The 21,091-nt window shown below is 44.7% G+C and overlaps 14 non-coding genes across 14 annotated transcripts; all 14 read right to left on the minus strand.

Moving 5' to 3' along the window:
* Window positions 1–7,110: 7,110 nt before the first annotated feature.
* On the minus strand, window positions 7,111–7,229 carry LOC128384819 (5S ribosomal RNA). The gene has a single exon (XR_008324557.1). It is a non-coding gene; the product is annotated as a 5S ribosomal RNA (ribosomal RNA).
* Window positions 7,230–7,643: 414 nt separating this feature from the next.
* Window positions 7,644–7,762, minus strand: LOC128384398 (5S ribosomal RNA). The gene has a single exon (XR_008324140.1). It is a non-coding gene; the product is annotated as a 5S ribosomal RNA (ribosomal RNA).
* A 413-nt stretch (window positions 7,763–8,175) lies between these two features.
* LOC128384399 (5S ribosomal RNA) lies at window positions 8,176–8,294 on the minus strand. The gene has a single exon (XR_008324141.1). It is a non-coding gene; the product is annotated as a 5S ribosomal RNA (ribosomal RNA).
* A 413-nt stretch (window positions 8,295–8,707) lies between these two features.
* On the minus strand, window positions 8,708–8,826 carry LOC128384607 (5S ribosomal RNA). Its single transcript, XR_008324347.1, has one exon. It is a non-coding gene; the product is annotated as a 5S ribosomal RNA (ribosomal RNA).
* Window positions 8,827–9,239: 413 nt separating this feature from the next.
* Window positions 9,240–9,358, minus strand: LOC128384675 (5S ribosomal RNA). Its single transcript, XR_008324414.1, has one exon. It is a non-coding gene; the product is annotated as a 5S ribosomal RNA (ribosomal RNA).
* A 7,220-nt stretch (window positions 9,359–16,578) lies between these two features.
* Window positions 16,579–16,697, minus strand: LOC128384400 (5S ribosomal RNA). The gene has a single exon (XR_008324142.1). It is a non-coding gene; the product is annotated as a 5S ribosomal RNA (ribosomal RNA).
* A 412-nt stretch (window positions 16,698–17,109) lies between these two features.
* On the minus strand, window positions 17,110–17,228 carry LOC128384794 (5S ribosomal RNA). Its single transcript, XR_008324531.1, has one exon. It is a non-coding gene; the product is annotated as a 5S ribosomal RNA (ribosomal RNA).
* Window positions 17,229–17,642: 414 nt separating this feature from the next.
* Window positions 17,643–17,761, minus strand: LOC128384762 (5S ribosomal RNA). The gene has a single exon (XR_008324501.1). It is a non-coding gene; the product is annotated as a 5S ribosomal RNA (ribosomal RNA).
* Window positions 17,762–18,175: 414 nt separating this feature from the next.
* Window positions 18,176–18,294, minus strand: LOC128384401 (5S ribosomal RNA). The gene has a single exon (XR_008324143.1). It is a non-coding gene; the product is annotated as a 5S ribosomal RNA (ribosomal RNA).
* Window positions 18,295–18,707: 413 nt separating this feature from the next.
* On the minus strand, window positions 18,708–18,826 carry LOC128384403 (5S ribosomal RNA). Its single transcript, XR_008324144.1, has one exon. It is a non-coding gene; the product is annotated as a 5S ribosomal RNA (ribosomal RNA).
* A 413-nt stretch (window positions 18,827–19,239) lies between these two features.
* On the minus strand, window positions 19,240–19,358 carry LOC128384665 (5S ribosomal RNA). The gene has a single exon (XR_008324404.1). It is a non-coding gene; the product is annotated as a 5S ribosomal RNA (ribosomal RNA).
* Window positions 19,359–19,771: 413 nt separating this feature from the next.
* LOC128384404 (5S ribosomal RNA) lies at window positions 19,772–19,890 on the minus strand. The gene has a single exon (XR_008324145.1). It is a non-coding gene; the product is annotated as a 5S ribosomal RNA (ribosomal RNA).
* Window positions 19,891–20,303: 413 nt separating this feature from the next.
* Window positions 20,304–20,422, minus strand: LOC128384653 (5S ribosomal RNA). The gene has a single exon (XR_008324392.1). It is a non-coding gene; the product is annotated as a 5S ribosomal RNA (ribosomal RNA).
* A 411-nt stretch (window positions 20,423–20,833) lies between these two features.
* Window positions 20,834–20,952, minus strand: LOC128384822 (5S ribosomal RNA). Its single transcript, XR_008324560.1, has one exon. It is a non-coding gene; the product is annotated as a 5S ribosomal RNA (ribosomal RNA).
* Window positions 20,953–21,091: the final 139 nt, after the last annotated feature.

Here is a 21,091-nt window from a genome sequence, read left to right on the forward strand (position 1 = left end):
TCCTTTAACAGTACTTTGATAGGAATAGTTGTTTTTTTTCTGCGGAGAAACACACAGCTGGAAGGACTGCAACCTTGTTTCTCAGGCCATTTGTGTACGTGCGGGATGATTGCAGGCTTTTTACAGGCTGTAACAGTGAGAACTGGAACCCTAAAAACTACTTGGAAAGTGAGGCGTCTCAGTGCCACCTCTCTGGCGTGCATTCACACACAGCTGGAATGATTGCAGCTTTTGTTCCTCAAAGCCCTGTGTGCGGTGATGGAGCAACAGCGCACTCCTTTGGTGACAGCTGAGAGGGAAAAAAAGCTTACAGCACCTGGTATTCCCAGGCGGTCTCCCATCCAAGTACTAACCAGGCCCGACCCTGCTTAGCTTCCGAGATCAGACGAGATCGGGCGTGTTTTTTTTTTATCTTTTATTATCAAAAATATATCACGATCTTATTTTATATACATTCCAGGTTATGAAAGAAACATAAAAACCAACATTAAAGACATGAAACACCCCCTTTAACTAAACAAAAAGACACATAGCCACACTAACACTATGTGCCAAAAGAAAAAATAAAAATAAGTCACATTCTCAATTTACATACATTCAAGCTGACAAGACAAACATAAAAACCAACATTAAAGACATGACACACCCCCTTATCCCAACAAAAAGGACACATAGCCACATTAACACTATGTGCCAAAAGAAATACTAAAATTAAATCACATTCACAATTTACATACATTCAAGCTGACGAGACAAACATAAAACCCAACATTAAAGACATGACACACCCCCTTATCCCAACAAAAAAAGACACATAACCACCATAACACTATGTGTCAAAATAATAATAATACTACTAATAAAAAATCATATAGATGACAAAATAAAAAAAAGAAAAGTTACAGAAAGTAAATGTAGACAATAACTACCCCAACATAACACCCCTAAGTTTTTTTATAACACCAGACATACGTTTTTCCCTTCCATTACTTTTACCAAATTATTGTGACTGTTGAACTGCTGATGAAAAGTGTCTTGGTCTGCTAGAAATATGGTCCTGAGGTGAGCTGTGAATATGTTCTGAAAATATCTTGTAACATTTATTGTTTTGTTGTCAAATAATTGGTGATTCCTTCTTGTCCATAATGATTTTCTGCCTAATGCTAGGATGGAGTTGATGAGTGTATTGTTCCTGTTTGTATGTTTTCCTGTGATTCCAAATGTCCAAGCCCATGACCAATCTGTATCAGTGTGTGTTGTGAAGTTGCAGTGAGTCTCTAATATGGTCCTGATGTATGACTGAAAATGTTTTGATTCTGTGCATGTGTTGAAAATATGTCCCAAGTCCTCTGATTCTTTATTGCAAACGGTGCATGTTCTTGAATATTTTTCTTTGTTGATCTGGTGTAAAATAATCCCTGTGTAAATCCGTCTGTGTCGAATGTTGAAGTCCATGTTTATTGTAGTGTTGTCCATGAGTGGTATGTCCAGGTTTGTCCATATAGTTTTGATGTCCATGTTGGGGTAATTTTCATTCCAATATTTCTCTGCTGTGGGGGGCCTTTTGATGAGGTGTATTAATGTCCGGTACCAGGTTCTTGTGCTTATTTCTTTTATGTCCTTTGCTTTGTCCTTTTGCTTGAGATGTAGCTGGGGAAGGGCGGCTCTGGTATCTTTCCCTTTCTCCTTCAACAGGCTCCGCCACGTAGGGTCGAGAGCCTGTTCAAACTTTCCTTTAAGTTTTGTTATATTTCCTTTCCTATAACTAACATTTTTTTCTTTTAGTTTTCCACAAACTATATCTATGTTAAAAGCACCCCTCCCATCGATTATATCTCCCACCCTGGTCAAACCAGCAGCCCGCATAGGACCGCTGGTTAGAACCCTCCCCCCGCACATAAAAAATGGACTGTCAAGGAAAGGTAACTGCAGCACATGCTCTTTATTCCTGCACTTGGGCCAGAGGTGGGGCAGAATTTTGCCCCATGCCTCTAGTACCTCCTGGTAGAAACCAGGTAGGCGGCTCCTGGCTTTTCCGGGGAGGAGGGCGCACAGGTTGTACGCGTCTCTCTCCCCGTACTCAGCCAGATAGCTCGCCATCCAGTCCTCCCAGGGGTACTGCCGGTCCGAATCAAGAAAATTCTTAACAATTTTGATCCTAAGTGCGTCTCTTTTGGCACCGATGTCAATTAGTCCTAAACCCCCCTCCCTTTTTTTAGCAATTAACACTCTGTGAGCAATCGAATTTCCCTTTCCCCTCCAGAGGAAGGAGGAGATTGCTGCTGTCAGCGTTTTTAGAGCCCATTGCGGCAGCTCACAGGTTCCCAAAATGTGGTTAATTTTTGACAGTATCAAAGCATTAACTACAATTACCTTTCCTTTCAGTGTTAACCCTCTTGCTCGCCATAAATTTAAACTACTCTGCACTTTCCCTATCATTTCCCTCCACCCTCTGTCCCTAGCCTCACTCTCATTCTCTCCTATATATACACCCAGTATTTTCCTACACCCCGTGTTTTCCCCAAATCCCCATTTATTTACATAGTTTTCCACCTTTCCTATTTTGCCTATCTCAGATTTAGTTATGTTTATTTTCGCGCCTGAAGCCATGCTGTACGTTTTGAAGTGTTCCATGATTTTGTCTATGCATTTCCCTGATTTGATTGTTATTGTAATGTCATCCGCGTATTGTGATATTTTGATAGAACTGTTTGTTGGTGTTTTTATTCCTACTATTTCCTTGTCTTTAATTATTGCTTGAGCTAGCGGTTCTGCCACTATGCTGTATAATAGCGCTGATAATGGGCAGCCTTGCCTCACTGATCTTTTTATGGGGAAACTGTCTGTTATTGTACCATTGCATTTTATTACACTTTTTGCATTATTGTAAAGAAGCTGTATCCAATTTATAAAACCCTGCCCATAACCTAATTCTGCTAAAACCTTGAATAAAAACTGGTGTTCCACTCTATCAAAAGCTTTTTCTAAATCTATTGTTAACAAAAGGCCCCCCTGTACTGTCATCCCTCTTACTGTATCTCTTATTGTAGCAATTGAATCTTGGATGTCCCTGTTTGGTATGCTGTATGCTTGATTTGGACTGATTATCTGATCTAGAGTCTGTTTTAATCTATTAGCCAATGTTTTGGAAAGTATCTTGTAATCTGTGTTTAGTAGGCTTATTGGTCTATAATTGGATATTTCGTTTCTGTCACCTTTGTTCTTGTATATTACTGTTATCATACCTGTAGTGAATGATTTGGGTGTTTCTTGTTGTTTTTGCATTGTATGGTAGAGGTCGAGTAACAGGGGGGCCATCTGTTCACTAAATTTCATGTAGAAGTCAGCCGTTAGACCGTCGCTCCCAGGACTTTTATTTTTGTTTAAGTTTTTGATTGCATATTCAATTTCTTCCTTTGTTAATTTGCTGTCACACCACACTTTATCCTCCATATCTATCTTTTTATCTAAGTAGGTTAGAATTTCTTCAGTTTTCTCTATATCACTTCCCCCCTCCTTAAATAAGTTTGTATAATAGTCTTTTATAATTTCTAGTATTTTTATTTTGTCTTTATGGATGTTGTTATCTTGATCTTTAAGTTCTTCTATTACAGTTTTGTTCTGTTTTTGTTTTTCCAACCCCCAAAAAAACGCAGTGCACCTTTCACCCTCCACCAAATTTTGGAACCTGCACCTTATTGCTGCTCCTTTACATTTTTTCTTTTCTATGCTGTTTAATTGATTTTTGTAACATTCATACATTTCACAGCTTCTATTTTTTTGATTATCTAATAATATGACTTCTTCTTCTAGCTGCTTTCTAATATTCTGTTCTTCTTGTTTTTCTTTCCATCTTTTCTCTTTGCTATAATTAATACTCACTTTTTTAATTCTTTCTTTTATATTATCCCATCTGTCTATATAATTATTATCTATTTGCATTTCTGTTCTTGCATAATTAAGTAATTTTTTAATTTTATTAATATATACCGGGTCTGTTAGGAGGCTGGAGTTGAGGCACCAGGTGCCTCCTCCCTTGATCCCTCCTTCAGCACCCAGTTGGCATATGATAGTGGCATGATCGCTCCAGGAATTGTAACTGTAATGTATCTTGTTGATTTGTTTCACTGTGTCCGCTGCAGCCAAACACAGGTCAATTCTAGACTGCCTGAGTTTCCCTTTGACCACCTGTCTCCTTGAGAATTCTCTTTTAAATTTGTTTTGTATCCTCCATATATCTATTAAATTGTGACTATCCATTAAATCATAAAGAGCTGTTCTACTTATGTCATTTTTATATACATTATTTATTGAAATATCTGATTTGGTTAATACTGTATTAAAATCACCTATTATTATAGTTCTATTGTTTACCCATCTTCCTAATTTGTTAAACAAACCCTTCCTTTCCTTCTCACAGTTATAGGCATATAGATTAATTATTCTATACGTGTTATTATTTACTTCGATATCTATAATTAATATTCTTCCTTTATCGTCTTTATAAATTACTTTACTGTACTTTATATTATTACTATTTATTAGGGTTGCTATACCACAAGATTTATTAGTGCCGTTATTATAATATATTTCCCCTTTATATACTTTAGTTGCTGCCTCAAGGCTGCTTTCATCCCACCTCGTCTCTTGGAGGCAGAGGATGTCGCAGCTCGGACTGGACAGTATTGCATTCATCCTGTCACAAGTGCGGAGCCCGTTGACATTAAGAGAGTGCAGCAACAACATGATTATTAGAAAAGAAAGGATTGTTACAAATTAAGCTTAATCATTATTTTCCCTTATCTTTTTTCCTTCTTTTACTGATCAATGCTTTATTAGAGGTGTGCTGCTTCCTAAGATTTTTAATGGTGGTGAAGTCCATCTCGGAGTCACTGTCTGATCTGCCCAAACGGCGGAGGACCATGGTGGTTGCCGAGGCCGGCTCTCTGGGGGGTACGGCTGCCACAGGCTGCGGGTCACTCGGGGTTTCCCCCACTTCCATTGAGTCTGAGGCTTGAGATGGCTCTGGCCTCTCCACGAGCCCATTGCCGCCTCTGCCCCTTACTCCCTGGTGTAGGCCTGAGTCTATGCTCAGACCATCCATGCTTGAGCCAATTTCCACATTTAGGCTCTGTGCAGCATTATTAGGACTCAGTGCCCCCCCCTGAGAGAGAGCCTCTCTGCCAGCTCCGTCCGTGGTGCCGCTGCCCCCCACTCCGGCCTCCTCTCCTTCCTCCTCCTCCTCACTCATGTCCTCCGCTTCACTGTAAAGCTCCTCCGATCCGGACTCCACCACCGCTTCAGATTCACTGTAGTTACAATTACATTCATTCACTGGGTTCCAGCACACCTCACATTTTTTAGTCTTTCTCTGTTGGTTGCTGCACTCCCTCGCATAATGCCCCTGTACTCCACACTTGTGACAGGAAAAATCAGGACAATCCCTCAGGATGTGCCCCGGCTGGAGACACATCCTGCAAACCTTCGCTTGCCTGTCATGGATGACTCTAAAATATTCTGGTCCCATAGCTGTTTCAAAACGTGCAGAGTATGGCAGTGATTGTACTTTCTCAGTGAATTTTACTTTAAGGAAACGTGTACCGTCTGCTATCTGAGTGCCCGGCCACATCCGCCTCCTAATGGCGGATGCAGCCGAGACACCCCACCCTTCTAATTTTTGTAATATTTCTTCGTCTGTTATATAAGCTGGCAGATTTAAAAAAGACACCATCAACTCATCATTACATAAATCTTTTACAAAAATATTACAGTTGCCTATTTTAAATCCATCTAGGAGCCGCTCCTTCCCCTTGACATGAGACATCGTGATTTCATAACTCCTGGTACCGGTCGCTCTACACGCTATAAGCCCCCCACACAGAGCTCTGATCGCTCGCATTAGTTCAAGGACTGGAACCTCCTCATTCCCAGTAACCTCCAAACTCACCGTCAGCTCTCTGTTGTATGCTTTCCTGGCCTCCTCTTTCGCTGTCTCCTGTTGCTGCTCTCTCTCTCCAGCTGTTCCCGTCGCTCTCTCTCCCTCTTTTTCCGCTCCGGCGCTCGCTGCTCGCTCGCCCCCCGACATGCCTTTCTCCTTCTCTGCCGCCGCTCCTGGAGCTCCTTTTCTCTCGGGCCTTCTCAGGCCTTCTCTCCCAGCCTCCCTCGATGTAACTCCAGCCCCAGGAGCTCTCGGGCCGGTCCCGTTCCGCGGCGCACGGCCGGTATCCTTCGCTTGCTGCGCTCTCTCTCCTCTCTCTCCCGCCAACATGACGGAGGCAGCCACTTCCGCGTTTTCTTTCCTGTTTCTTTCAATATTCCTCCTCTTACTCCTTTGCTCTTTATTTTTAACAAGCTCCCATTCATTCCCTTCCTCTCCCATTTCTGCTTGCTTTATATTAAGTCCGTGATCCGATTTCGTAGCCGTTTTTTCCGTCGCCGTGTTCGTTGCCATGTTATTATCCATACATAAAGAAATAAAGAAAAACTCTCCCCCGAACAGTAAAAACTGCCGGGGGGAAAAAGTCCACACACAAAACTAACTTAGGATGCACGGAAAATAATAGGATAATAAAGGAAAAGAAAGCAAACATATGAAATAAATCCAAAACAGAGGTCCGCGATCCTCTCTGCTCCAACTGGTTTGCTTCTGGCTGCCTCCACTGCGCGCGCATACGTGTTCAGGGGGTGTGGCCGTAAGCGACGAAACAAGCCGCAGAAAGCCCATTTAAACATGCTGTGACACCACTGACAGTTGCTCACACCAGCTGAGTGGCGGATAATGGTGTCTCAGCCATCAAACACATGCTATCCTTTAACAGTACTTTGATAGGAATAGTTGTTTTTTTTCTGCGGAGAAACACACAGCTGGAAGGACTGCAACCTTGTTTCTCAGGCCATTTGTGTACATGCGGGATGATTGCAGGCTTTTTACAGGCTGTAACAGTGAGAACTGGAACCCTAAAAACTACTTGGAAAGTGAGGCGTCTCAGTGCCACCTCTCTGGCGTGCATTCAGACACAGCTGGAATGATTGCAGCTTTTGTTCCTCAAAGCCCTGTGTGCGGTGATGGAGCAACAGCGCCCTCCTTTGGTGACAGCTAAGAGGGAAAAAATCTTACAGCACCTGGTATTCCCAGGCGGTCTCCCATCCAAGTACTAACCAGGCCCGACCCTGCTTAGCTTCCGAGATCAGACGAGTTCGGGCTTGTTCAGGGTGGTACGGCCGTATGAAGGGGAAACAGGCCGCAGAAAGCCCATTTAAACATGCTGTGACACCACTGACAGTTGCTCACACCAGCTGAGTGGCGGATAATGGTGTCTCAGCCATCAAACACATGCTATCCTTTAACAGTACTTTGATAGGAATAGTTGTTTTTTTTCTGCGGAGAAACACACAGCTGGAAGGACTGCAACCTTGTTTCTCAGGCCATTTGTGTACATGCGGGATGATTGCAGGCTTTTTACAGGCTGTAACAGTGAGAACTGGAACCCTAAAAACTACTTGGAAAGTGAGGCGTCTCAGTGCCACCTCTCTGGCGTGCATTCAGACACAGCTGGAATGATTGCAGCTTTTGTTCCTCAAAGCCCTGTGTGCGGTGATGGAGCAACAGCGCCCTCCTTTGGTGACAGCTGAGAGGGAAAAAAAGCTTACAGCACCTGGTATTCCCAGGCGGTCTCCCATCCAAGTACTAACCAGGCCCGACCCTGCTTAGCTTCCGAGATCAGACGAGATCGGGCGTGTTCAGGGTGGTATGGCCGTAAGCGACGAAACAGGCCGCAGAAAGCCCATTTAAACATGCTGTGACACCACTGACAGTTGCTCACACCAGCTGAGTGGCGGATAATGGTGTCTCAGCCATCAAACACATGCTATCCTTTAACAGTACTTTGATAGGAATAGTTGTTTTTTTTCTGCGGAGAAACACACAGCTGGAAGGACTGCAACCTTGTTTCTCAGGCCATTTGTGTACATGCGGGATGATTGCAGGCTTTTTACAGGCTGTAACAGTGAGAACTGGAACCCAAAAAACTACTTGGAAAGTGAGGCGTCTCAGTGCCACCTCTCTGGCGTGCATTCAGACACAGCTGGAATGATTGCAGCTTTTGTTCCTCAAAGCCCTGTGTGCGGTGATGGAGCAACAGCGCCCTCCTTTGGTGACAGCTGAGAGGGAAAAAAAGCTTACAGCACCTGGTATTCCCAGGCGGTCTCCCATCCAAGTACTAACCAGGCCCGACCCTGCTTAGCTTCCGAGATCAGACGAGATCGGGCGTGTTCAGGGTGGTATGGCCGTAAGCGACGAAACAGGCCGCAGAAAGCCCATTTAAACATGCTGTGACACCACTGACAGTTGCTCACACCAGCTGAGTGGCGGATAATGGTGTCTCAGCCATCAAACACATGCTATCCTTTAACAGTACTTTGATAGGGATAGTTGTTTTTTTTCTGCGGAGAAACACACAGCTGGAAGGACTGCAACCTTGTTTCTCAGGCCATTTGTGTACATGCGGGATGATTGCAGGCTTTTTACAGGCTGTAACAGTGAGAACTGGAACCCTAAAAACTACTTGGAAAGTGAGGCGTCTCAGTGCCACCTCTCTGGCGTGCATTCAGACACAGCTGGAATGATTGTAGCTTTTGTTCCTCAAAGCCCTGTGTGCGGTGATGGAGCAACAGCGCCCTCCTTTGGTGACAGCTGAGAGGGAAAAAAAGCTTACAGCACCTGGTATTCCCAGGCGGTCTCCCATCCAAGTACTAACCAGGCCCGACCCTGCTTAGCTTCCGAGATCAGACGAGATCGGGCGTGTTCAGGGTGGTATGGCCGTAAGTGACGAAACAGGCCGCAGAAAGCCCATTTAAACATGCTGTGACACCACTGACAGTTGCTCACACCAGCTGAGTGGCGGATAATGGTGTCTCAGCCATCAAACACATGCTATCCTTTAACAGTACTTTGATAGGAATAGTTGTTTTTTTTCTGCGGAGAAACACACAGCTGGAAGGACTGCAACCTTGTTTCTCAGGCCATTTGTGTACATGCGGGATGATTGCAGGCTTTTTACAGGCTGTAACAGTGAGAACTGGAACCCTAAAAACTACTTGGAAAGTGAGGCGTCTCAGTGCCACCTCTCTGGCGTGCATTCAGACACAGCTGGAATGATTGCAGCTTTTGTTCCTCAAAGCCCTGTGTGCGGTGATGGAGCAACAGCACCCTCCTTTGGTGACAGCTGAGAGGGAAAAAAAGCTTACAGCACCTGGTATTCCCAGGCGGTCTCCCATCCAAGTACTAACCAGGCCCGACCCTGTTTAGCTTCCGAGATCAGACGAGATCGGGCGTGCTCAGGGTGGTATGGCCGTAAGCGACGAAACAGGCCGCAGAAAGCCCATTTAAACATGCTGTGACACCACTGACAGTTGCTCACACCAGCTGAGTGGCGGATAATGGTGTCTCAGCCATCAAACACATGCTATCCTTTAACAGTACTTTGATAGGAATAGTTGTTTTTTTTCTGCGGAGAAACACACAGCTGGAAGGACTGCAACCTTGTTTCTCAGGCCATTTGTGTACGTGCGGGATGATTGCAGGCTTTTTACAGGCTGTAACAGTGAGAACTGGAACCCTAAAAACTACTTGGAAAGTGAGGCGTCTCAGTGCCACCTCTCTGGCGTGCATTCACACACAGCTGGAATGATTGCAGCTTTTGTTCCTCAAAGCCCTGTGTGCGGTGATGGAGCAACAGCGCACTCCTTTGGTGACAGCTGAGAGGGAAAAAAAGCTTACAGCACCTGGTATTCCCAGGCGGTCTCCCATCCAAGTACTAACCAGGCCCGACCCTGCTTAGCTTCCGAGATCAGACGAGATCGGGCGTGTTTTTTTTTTATCTTTTATTATCAAAAATATATCACGATCTTATTTTATATACATTCCAGGTGATGAAAGAAACATAAAAACCAACATTAAAGACATGAAACACCCCCTTTAACTAAACAAAAAGACACATAGCCACACTAACACTATGTGCCAAAAGAAAAAATAAAAATAAGTCACATTCTCAATTTACATACATTCAAGCTGACAAGACAAACATAAAAACCAACATTAAAGACATGACACACCCCCTTATCCCAACAAAAAGGACACATAGCCACATTAACACTATGTGCCAAAAGAAATACTAAAATTAAATCACATTCACAATTTACATACATTCAAGCTGACGAGACAAACATAAAACCCAACATTAAAGACATGACACACCCCCTTATCCCAACAAAAAAAGACACATAACCACCATAACACTATGTGTCAAAATAATAATAATACTACTAATAAAAAATCATATAGATGACAAAATAAAAAAAAGAAAAGTTACAGAAAGTAAATGTAGACAATAACTACCCCAACATAACACCCCTAAGTTTTTTTATAACACCAGACATACGTTTTTCCCTTCCATTACTTTTACCAAATTATTGTGACTGTTGAACTGCTGATGAAAAGTGTCTTGGTCTGCTAGAAATATGGTCCTGAGGTGAGCTGTGAATATGTTCTGAAAATATCTTGTAACATTTATTGTTTTGTTGTCAAATAATTGGTGATTCCTTCTTGTCCATAATGATTTTCTGCCTAATGCTAGGATGGAGTTGATGAGTGTATTGTTCCTGTTTGTATGTTTTCCTGTGATTCCAAATGTCCAAGCCCATGACCAATCTGTATCAGTGTGTGTTGTGAAGTTGCAGTGAGTCTCTAATATGGTCCTGATGTATGACTGAAAATGTTTTGATTCTGTGCATGTGTTGAAAATATGTCCCAAGTCCTCTGATTCTTTATTGCAAACGGTGCATGTTCTTGAATATTTTTCTTTGTTGATCTGGTGTAAAATAATCCCTGTGTAAATCCGTCTGTGTCGAATGTTGAAGTCCATGTTTATTGTAGTGTTGTCCATGAGTGGTATGTCCAGGTTTGTCCATATAGTTTTGATGTCCATGTTGGGGTAATTTTCATTCCAATATTTCTCTGCTGTGGGGGGCCTTTTGATGAGGTGTATTAATGTCCGGTACCAGGTTCTTGTGCTTATTTCTTTTATGTCCTTTGCTTTGTCCTTTTGCTTGAGATGTAGCTGGGGAAGGGCGGCTCTGGTATCTTTCCCTTTCTCCTTCAACAGGCTCCGCCACGTAGGGTCGAGAGCCTGTTCAAACTTTCCTTTAAGTTTTGTTATATTTCCTTTCCTATAACTAACATTTTTTTCTTTTAGTTTTCCACAAACTATATCTATGTTAAAAGCACCCCTCCCATCGATTATATCTCCCACCCTGGTCAAACCAGCAGCCCGCATAGGACCGCTGGTTAGAACCCTCCCCCCGCACATAAAAAATGGACTGTCAAGGAAAGGTAACTGCAGCACATGCTCTTTATTCCTGCACTTGGGCCAGAGGTGGGGCAGAATTTTGCCCCATGCCTCTAGTACCTCCTGGTAGAAACCAGGTAGGCGGCTCCTGGCTTTTCCGGGGAGGAGGGCGCACAGGTTGTACGCGTCTCTCTCCCCGTACTCAGCCAGATAGCTCGCCATCCAGTCCTCCCAGGGGTACTGCCGGTCCGAATCAAGAAAATTCTTAACAATTTTGATCCTAAGTGCGTCTCTTTTGGCACCGATGTCAATTAGTCCTAAACCCCCCTCCCTTTTTTTAGCAATTAACACTCTGTGAGCAATCGAATTTCCCTTTCCCCTCCAGAGGAAGGAGGAGATTGCTGCTGTCAGCGTTTTTAGAGCCCATTGCGGCAGCTCACAGGTTCCCAAAATGTGGTTAATTTTTGACAGTATCAAAGCATTAACTACAATTACCTTTCCTTTCAGTGTTAACCCTCTTGCTCGCCATAAATTTAAACTACTCTGCACTTTCCCTATCATTTCCCTCCACCCTCTGTCCCTAGCCTCACTCTCATTCTCTCCTATATATACACCCAGTATTTTCCTACACCCCGTGTTTTCCCCAAATCCCCATTTATTTACATAGTTTTCCACCTTTCCTATTTTGCCTATCTCAGATTTAGTTATGTTTATTTTCGCGCCTGAAGCCATGCTGTACGTTTTGAAGTGTTCCATGATTTTGTCTATGCATTTCCCTGATTTGATTGTTATTGTAATGTCATCCGCGTATTGTGATATTTTGATAGAACTGTTTGTTGGTGTTTTTATTCCTACTATTTCCTTGTCTTTAATTATTGCTTGAGCTAGCGGTTCTGCCACTATGCTGTATAATAGCGCTGATAATGGGCAGCCTTGCCTCACTGATCTTTTTATGGGGAAACTGTCTGTTATTGTACCATTGCATTTTATTACACTTTTTGCATTATTGTAAAGAAGCTGTATCCAATTTATAAAACCCTGCCCATAACCTAATTCTGCTAAAACCTTGAATAAAAACTGGTGTTCCACTCTATCAAAAGCTTTTTCTAAATCTATTGTTAACAAAAGGCCCCCCTGTACTGTCATCCCTCTTACTGTATCTCTTATTGTAGCAATTGAATCTTGGATGTCCCTGTTTGGTATGCTGTATGCTTGATTTGGACTGATTATCTGATCTAGAGTCTGTTTTAATCTATTAGCCAATGTTTTGGAAAGTATCTTGTAATCTGTGTTTAGTAGGCTTATTGGTCTATAATTGGATATTTCGTTTCTGTCACCTTTGTTCTTGTATATTACTGTTATCATACCTGTAGTGAATGATTTGGGTGTTTCTTGTTGTTTTTGCATTGTATGGTAGAGGTCGAGTAACAGGGGGGCCATCTGTTCACTAAATTTCATGTAGAAGTCAGCCGTTAGACCGTCGCTCCCAGGACTTTTATTTTTGTTTAAGTTTTTGATTGCATATTCAATTTCTTCCTTTGTTAATTTGCTGTCACACCACACTTTATCCTCCATATCTATCTTTTTATCTAAGTAGGTTAGAATTTCTTCAGTTTTCTCTATATCACTTCCCCCCTCCTTAAATAAGTTTGTATAATAGTCTTTTATAATTTCTAGTATTTTTATTTTGTCTTTATGGATGTTGTTATCTTGATCTTTAAGTTCTTCTATTACAGTTTTGTTCTGTTTTTGTTTTTCCAACCCCCAAAAAAACGCAGTGCACCTTTCACCCTCCACCAAATTTTGGAACCTGCACCTTATTGCTGCTCCTTTACATTTTTTCTTTTCTATGCTGTTTAATTGATTTTTGTAACATTCATACATTTCACAGCTTCTATTTTTTTGATTATCTAATAATATGACTTCTTCTTCTAGCTGCTTTCTAATATTCTGTTCTTCTTGTTTTTCTTTCCATCTTTTCTCTTTGCTATAATTAATACTCACTTTTTTAATTCTTTCTTTTATATTATCCCATCTGTCTATATAATTATTATCTATTTGCATTTCTGTTCTTGCATAATTAAGTAATTTTTTAATTTTATTAATATATACCGGGTCTGTTAGGAGGCTGGAGTTGAGGCACCAGGTGCCTCCTCCCTTGATCCCTCCTTCAGCACCCAGTTGGCATATGATAGTGGCATGATCGCTCCAGGAATTGTAACTGTAATGTATCTTGTTGATTTGTTTCACTGTGTCCGCTGCAGCCAAACACAGGTCAATTCTAGACTGCCTGAGTTTCCCTTTGACCACCTGTCTCCTTGAGAATTCTCTTTTAAATTTGTTTTGTATCCTCCATATATCTATTAAATTGTGACTATCCATTAAATCATAAAGAGCTGTTCTACTTATGTCATTTTTATATACATTATTTATTGAAATATCTGATTTGGTTAATACTGTATTAAAATCACCTATTATTATAGTTCTATTGTTTACCCATCTTCCTAATTTGTTAAACAAACCCTTCCTTTCCTTCTCACAGTTATAGGCATATAGATTAATTATTCTATACGTGTTATTATTTACTTCGATATCTATAATTAATATTCTTCCTTTATCGTCTTTATAAATTACTTTACTGTACTTTATATTATTACTATTTATTAGGGTTGCTATACCACAAGATTTATTAGTGCCGTTATTATAATATATTTCCCCTTTATATACTTTAGTTGCTGCCTCAAGGCTGCTTTCATCCCACCTCGTCTCTTGGAGGCAGAGGATGTCGCAGCTCGGACTGGACAGTATTGCATTCATCCTGTCACAAGTGCGGAGCCCGTTGACATTAAGAGAGTGCAGCAACAACATGATTATTAGAAAAGAAAGGATTGTTACAAATTAAGCTTAATCATTATTTTCCCTTATCTTTTTTCCTTCTTTTACTGATCAATGCTTTATTAGAGGTGTGCTGCTTCCTAAGATTTTTAATGGTGGTGAAGTCCATCTCGGAGTCACTGTCTGATCTGCCCAAACGGCGGAGGACCATGGTGGTTGCCGAGGCCGGCTCTCTGGGGGGTACGGCTGCCACAGGCTGCGGGTCACTCGGGGTTTCCCCCACTTCCATTGAGTCTGAGGCTTGAGATGGCTCTGGCCTCTCCACGAGCCCATTGCCGCCTCTGCCCCTTACTCCCTGGTGTAGGCCTGAGTCTATGCTCAGACCATCCATGCTTGAGCCAATTTCCACATTTAGGCTCTGTGCAGCATTATTAGGACTCAGTGCCCCCCCCTGAGAGAGAGCCTCTCTGCCAGCTCCGTCCGTGGTGCCGCTGCCCCCCACTCCGGCCTCCTCTCCTTCCTCCTCCTCCTCACTCATGTCCTCCGCTTCACTGTAAAGCTCCTCCGATCCGGACTCCACCACCGCTTCAGATTCACTGTAGTTACAATTACATTCATTCACTGGGTTCCAGCACACCTCACATTTTTTAGTCTTTCTCTGTTGGTTGCTGCACTCCCTCGCATAATGCCCCTGTACTCCACACTTGTGACAGGAAAAATCAGGACAATCCCTCAGGATGTGCCCCGGCTGGAGACACATCCTGCAAACCTTCGCTTGCCTGTCATGGATGACTCTAAAATATTCTGGTCCCATAGCTGTTTCAAAACGTGCAGAGTATGGCAGTGATTGTACTTTCTCAGTGAATTTTACTTTAAGGAAACGTGTACCGTCTGCTATCTGAGTGCCCGGCCACATCCGCCTCCTAATGGCGGATGCAGCCGAGACACCCCACCCTTCTAATTTTTGTAATATTTCTTCGTCTGTTATATAAGCTGGCAGATTTAAAAAAGACACCATCAACTCATCATTACATAAATCTTTTACAAAAATATTACAGTTGCCTATTTTAAATCCATCTAGGAGCCGCTCCTTCCCCTTGACATGAGACATCGTGATTTCATAACTCCTGGTACCGGTCGCTCTACACGCTATAAGCCCCCCACACAGAGCTCTGATCGCTCGCATTAGTTCAAGGACTGGAACCTCCTCATTCCCAGTAACCTCCAAACTCACCGTCAGCTCTCTGTTGTATGCTTTCCTGGCCTCCTCTTTCGCTGTCTCCTGTTGCTGCTCTCTCTCTCCAGCTGTTCCCGTCGCTCTCTCTCCCTCTTTTTCCGCTCCGGCGCTCGCTGCTCGCTCGCCCCCCGACATGCCTTTCTCCTTCTCTGCCGCCGCTCCTGGAGCTCCTTTTCTCTCGGGCCTTCTCAGGCCTTCTCTCCCAGCCTCCCTCGATGTAACTCCAGCCCCAGGAGCTCTCGGGCCGGTCCCGTTCCGCGGCGCACGGCCGGTATCCTTCGCTTGCTGCGCTCTCTCTCCTCTCTCTCCCGCCAACATGACGGAGGCAGCCACTTCCGCGTTTTCTTTCCTGTTTCTTTCAATATTCCTCCTCTTACTCCTTTGCTCTTTATTTTTAACAAGCTCCCATTCATTCCCTTCCTCTCCCATTTCTGCTTGCTTTATATTAAGTCCGTGATCCGATTTCGTAGCCGTTTTTTCCGTCGCCGTGTTCGTTGCCATGTTATTATCCATACATAAAGAAATAAAGAAAAACTCTCCCCCGAACAGTAAAAACTGCCGGGGGGAAAAAGTCCACACACAAAACTAACTTAGGATGCACGGAAAATAATAGGATAATAAAGGAAAAGAAAGCAAACATATGAAATAAATCCAAAACAGAGGTCCGCGATCCTCTCTGCTCCAACTGGTTTGCTTCTGGCTGCCTCCACTGCGCGCGCATACGTGTTCAGGGGGTGTGGCCGTAAGCGACGAAACAAGCCGCAGAAAGCCCATTTAAACATGCTGTGACACCACTGACAGTTGCTCACACCAGCTGAGTGGCGGATAATGGTGTCTCAGCCATCAAACACATGCTATCCTTTAACAGTACTTTGATAGGAATAGTTGTTTTTTTTCTGCGGAGAAACACACAGCTGGAAGGACTGCAACCTTGTTTCTCAGGCCATTTGTGTACATGCGGGATGATTGCAGGCTTTTTACAGGCTGTAACAGTGAGAACTGGGACCCAAAAAACTACTTGGAAAGTGAGGCGTCTCAGTGCCACCTCTCTGGCGTGCATTCAGACACAGCTGGAATGATTGTAGCTTTTGTTCCTCAAAGCCCTGTGTGCGGTGATGGAGCAACAGCGCCCTCCTTTGGTGACAGCTGAGAGGGAAAAAAAGCTTACAGCACCTGGTATTCCCAGGCGGTCTCCCATCCAAGTACTAACCAGGCCCGACCCTGCTTAGCTTCCGAGATCAGACGAGATCGGGCGTGTTCAGGGTGGTATGGCCGTAAGCCACGAAACAAGCCGCAGAAAGCCCATTTAAACATGCTGTGACACCACTGACAGTTGCTCACACCAGCTGAGTGGCGGATAATGGTGTCTCAGCCATCAAACACATGCTATCCTTTAACAGTACTTTGATAGGAATAGTTGTTTTTTTTCTGCGGAGAAACACACAGCTGGAAGGACTGCAACCTTGTTTCTCAGGCCATTTGTGTACATGCGGGATGATTGCAGGCTTTTTACAGGCTGTAACAGTGAGAACTGGAACCCTAAAAACTACTTGGAAAGTGAGGCGTCTCAGTGCCACCTCTCTGGCGTGCATTCAGACACAGCTGGAATGATTGCAGCTTTTGTTCCTCAAAGCCCTGTGTGCGGTGATGGAGCAACAGCGCCCTCCTTTGGTGACAGCTGAGAGGGAAAAAATCTTACAGCACCTGGTATTCCCAGGCGGTCTCCCATCCAAGTACTAACCAGGCCCGACCCTGCTTAGCTTCCGAGATCAGACGAGTTCGGGCTTGTTCAGGGTGGTATGGCCGTATGAAGGGGAAGCAGGCCGCAGAAAGCCCATTTAAACATGCTGTGACACCACTGACAGTTGCTCAAACCAGCTGAGTGGCGGATAATGGTGTCTCAGCCATCAAACACATGCTATCCTTTAACAGTACTTTGATAGGAATAGTTGTTTTTTTTCTGCGGAGAAACACACAGCTGGAAGGACTGCAACCTTGTTTCTCAGGCCATTTGTGTACATGCGGGATGATTGCAGGCTTTTTACAGGCTGTAACAGTGAGAACTGGAACCCTAAAAAAAACTTGGAAAGTGAGGCGTCTCAGTGCCACCTCTCTGGCGTGCATTCAGACACAGCTGGAATGATTGCAGCTTTTGTTCCTCAAAGCCCTGTGTGCGGTGATGGAGCAACAGCGCCCTCCTTTGGTGACAGCTGAGAGGGAAAAAAAGCTTACAGCACCTGGTATTCCCAGGCGGTCTCCCATCCAAGTACTAACCAGGCCCGACCCTGCTTAGCTTCCGAGATCAGACGAGTTCGGGCGTGTTCAGGGTGGTATGGCCGTATGAAGGGGAAACAGGCCGCAGAAAGCCCATTTAAACATGCTGTGACACCACTGACAGTTGCTCACACCAGCTGAGTGGCGGATAATGGTGTCTCAGCCATCAAACACATGCTATCCTTTAACAGTACTTTGATAGGAATAGTTGTTTTTTTTCTGCGGAGAAACACACAGCTGGAAGGACTGCAACCTTGTTTCTCAGGCCATTTGTGTACATGCGGGATGATTGCAGGCTTTTTACAGGCTGTAACAGTGAGAACTGGAACCCTAAAAACTACTTGGAAAGTGAGGCGTCTCAGTGCCACCTCTCTGGCGTGCATTCAGACACAGCTGGAATGATTGCAGCTTTTGTTCCTCAAAGCCCTGTGTGCGGTGATGGAGCAACAGCGCCCTCCTTTGGTGACAGCTGAGAGGGAAAAAAAGCTTACAGCACCTGGTATTCCCAGGCGGTCTCCCATCCAAGTACTAACCAGGCCCGACCCTGCTTAGCTTCCGAGATCAGACGAGATCGGGCGTGTTCAGGGTGGTATGGCCGTAAGCGACGAAACAGGCCGCAGAAAGCCCATTTAAACATGCTGTGACACCACTGACAGTTGCTCACACCAGCTGAGTGGCGGATAATGGTGTCTCAGCCATCAAACACATGCTATCCTTTAACAGTACTTTGATAGGAATAGTTGTTTTTTTTCTGCGGAGAAACACACAGCTGGAAGGACTGCAACCTTGTTTCTCAGGCCATTTGTGTACATGCGGGATGATTGCAGGCTTTTTACAGGCTGTAACAGTGAGAACTGGAACCCTAAAAACTACTTGGAAAGTGAGGCGTCTCAGTGCCACCTCTCTGGCGTGCATTCAGACACAGCTGGAATGATTGCAGCTTTTGTTCCTCAAAGCCCTGTGTGCGGTGATGGAGCAACAGCGCCCTCCTTTGGTGACAGCTGAGAGGGAAAAAAAGCTTACAGCACCTGGTATTCCCAGGCGGTCTCCCATCCAAGTACTAACCAGGCCCGACCCTGCTTAGCTTCCGAGATCAGACGAGATCGGGCGTGTTCAGGGTGGTATGGCCGTAAGCGACGAAACAGGCCGCAGAAAGCCCATTTAAACATGCTGTGACACCACTGACAGTTGCTCACACCAGCTGAGTGGCGGATAATGGTGTCTCAGCCATCAAACACATGCTATCCTTTAACAGTACTTTGATAGGAATAGTTGTTTTTTTTCTGCGGAGAAACACACAGCTGGAAGGACTGCAACCTTGTTTCTCAGGCCATTTGTGTACATGCGGGATGATTGCAGGCTTTTTACAGGCTGTAACAGTGAGAACTGGAACCCTAAAAACTACTTGGAAAGTGATGCGTCTCAGTGCCACCTCTCTGGCGTGCATTCAGACACAGCTGGAATGATTGCAGCTTTTGTTCCTCAAAGCCCTGTGTGCGGTGATGGAGCAACAGCGCCCTCCTTTGGTGACAGCTGAGAGGGAAAAAAATCTTACAGCACCTGGTATTCCCAGGCGGTCTCCCATCCAAGTACTAACCAGGCCCGACCCTGCTTAGCTTCCGAGATCAGACGAGATCGGGCGTGTTCAGGGTGGTATGGCCGTAAGCGACGAAACAGGCCGCAGAAAGCCCATTTAAACATGCTGTGACACCACTGACAGTTGCTCACACCAGCTGAGTGGCGGATAATGGTGTCTCAGCCATCAAACACATGCTATCCTTTAACAGTACTTTGATAGGAATAGTTGTTTTTTTTCTGCGGAGAAACACACAGCTGGAAGGACTGCAACCTTGTTTCTCAGGCCATTTGTGTACATGCGGGATGATTGCAGGCTTTTTACAGGCTGTAACAGTGAGAACTGGAACCCTAAAAACTACTTGGAAAGTGATGCGTCTCAGTGCCACCTCTCTGGCGTGCATTCAGACACAGCTGGAATGATTGCAGCTTTTGTTCCTCAAAGCCCTGTGTGCGGTGATGGAGCAACAGCGCCCTCCTTTGGTGACAGCTGAGAGGGAAAAAAAGCTTACAGCACCTGGTATTCCCAGGCGGTCTCCCATCCAAGTACTAACCAGGCCCGACCCTGCTTAGCTTCCGAGATCAGACGAGATCGGGCGTGTTCAGGGTGGTATGGCCGTAAGCGACGAAACAGGCCGCAGAAAGCCCATTTAAACATGCTGTGACACCACTGACAGTTGCTCACACCAGCTGAGTGGCGGATAATGGTGTCTCAGCCATCAAACACATGCTATCCTTTAACAGTACTTTGATAGGAATAGTTGTTTTTTTTCTGCGGAGAAACACACAGCTGGAAGGACTGCAACCTTGTTTCTCAGGCCATTTGTGTACATGCGGGATGATTGCAGGCTTTTTACAGGCTGTAACAGTGAGAACTGGGACCCTAAAAACTACTTGGAAAGTGAGGCGTCTCAGTGCCACCTCTCTGGCGTGCATTCAGACACAGCTGGAATGATTGCAGCTTTTGTTCCTCAAAGCCCTGTGTGCGGTGATGGAGCAACAGCGCCCTCCTTTGGTGACAGCTGAGAGGGAAAAAAAGCTTACAGCACCTGGTATTCCCAGGCGGTCTCCCATCCAAGTACGAACCAGGCCCGACCCTGCTTAGCTTCCGAGATCAGACGAGATCGGGCGTGTTCAGGGTGGTATGGCCGTAAGCGACTAAACAAGCCGCAGAAAGCCCATTTAAACATGCTGTGACACCACTGACAGTTGCTCACACCAGCTGAGTGGCGGATAATGGTGTCTCAGCCATCAAACACATGCTATCCTTTAACAGTACTTTGATAGGAATAGTTTTTTTTTTCTGCGGAGAAACACACAGCTGGAAGGACTGCAACCTTGTTTCTCAGGCCATTTGTGTACATGCGGGATGATTGCAGGCTTTTTACAGGCTGTAACAGTGAGAACTGGAACCCTAAAAACTACTTGGAAAGTGAGGCGTCTCAGTGCCACCTCTCTGGCGTGCATTCAGACACAGCTGGAATGATTGCAGCTTTTGTTCCTCAAAGCCCTGTGTGCGGTGATGGAGCAACAGCGCCCTCCTTTGGTGACAGCTGAGAGGGAAAAAATCCTACAGCACCTGGTATTCCCAGGCGGTCTCCCATCCAAGTACTAACCAGGCCCGACCCTGCTTAGCTTCCGACATCAGACGAGTTCGGGCTTGTTCAGGGTGGTATGGCCGTATGAAGGGGAAACAGGCCGCAGAAAGCCCATTTAAACATGCTGTGACACCACTGACAGTTGCTCACACCAGCTGAGTGGCGGATAATGGTGTCTCAGCCATCAAACACATGCTATCCTTTAACAGTACTTTGATAGGAATAGT

Source organism: Scomber japonicus, chromosome 22, assembly GCF_027409825.1.
Source record: "Scomber japonicus isolate fScoJap1 chromosome 22, fScoJap1.pri, whole genome shotgun sequence".
Taxonomy (NCBI): domain Eukaryota; kingdom Metazoa; phylum Chordata; class Actinopteri; order Scombriformes; family Scombridae; genus Scomber; species Scomber japonicus.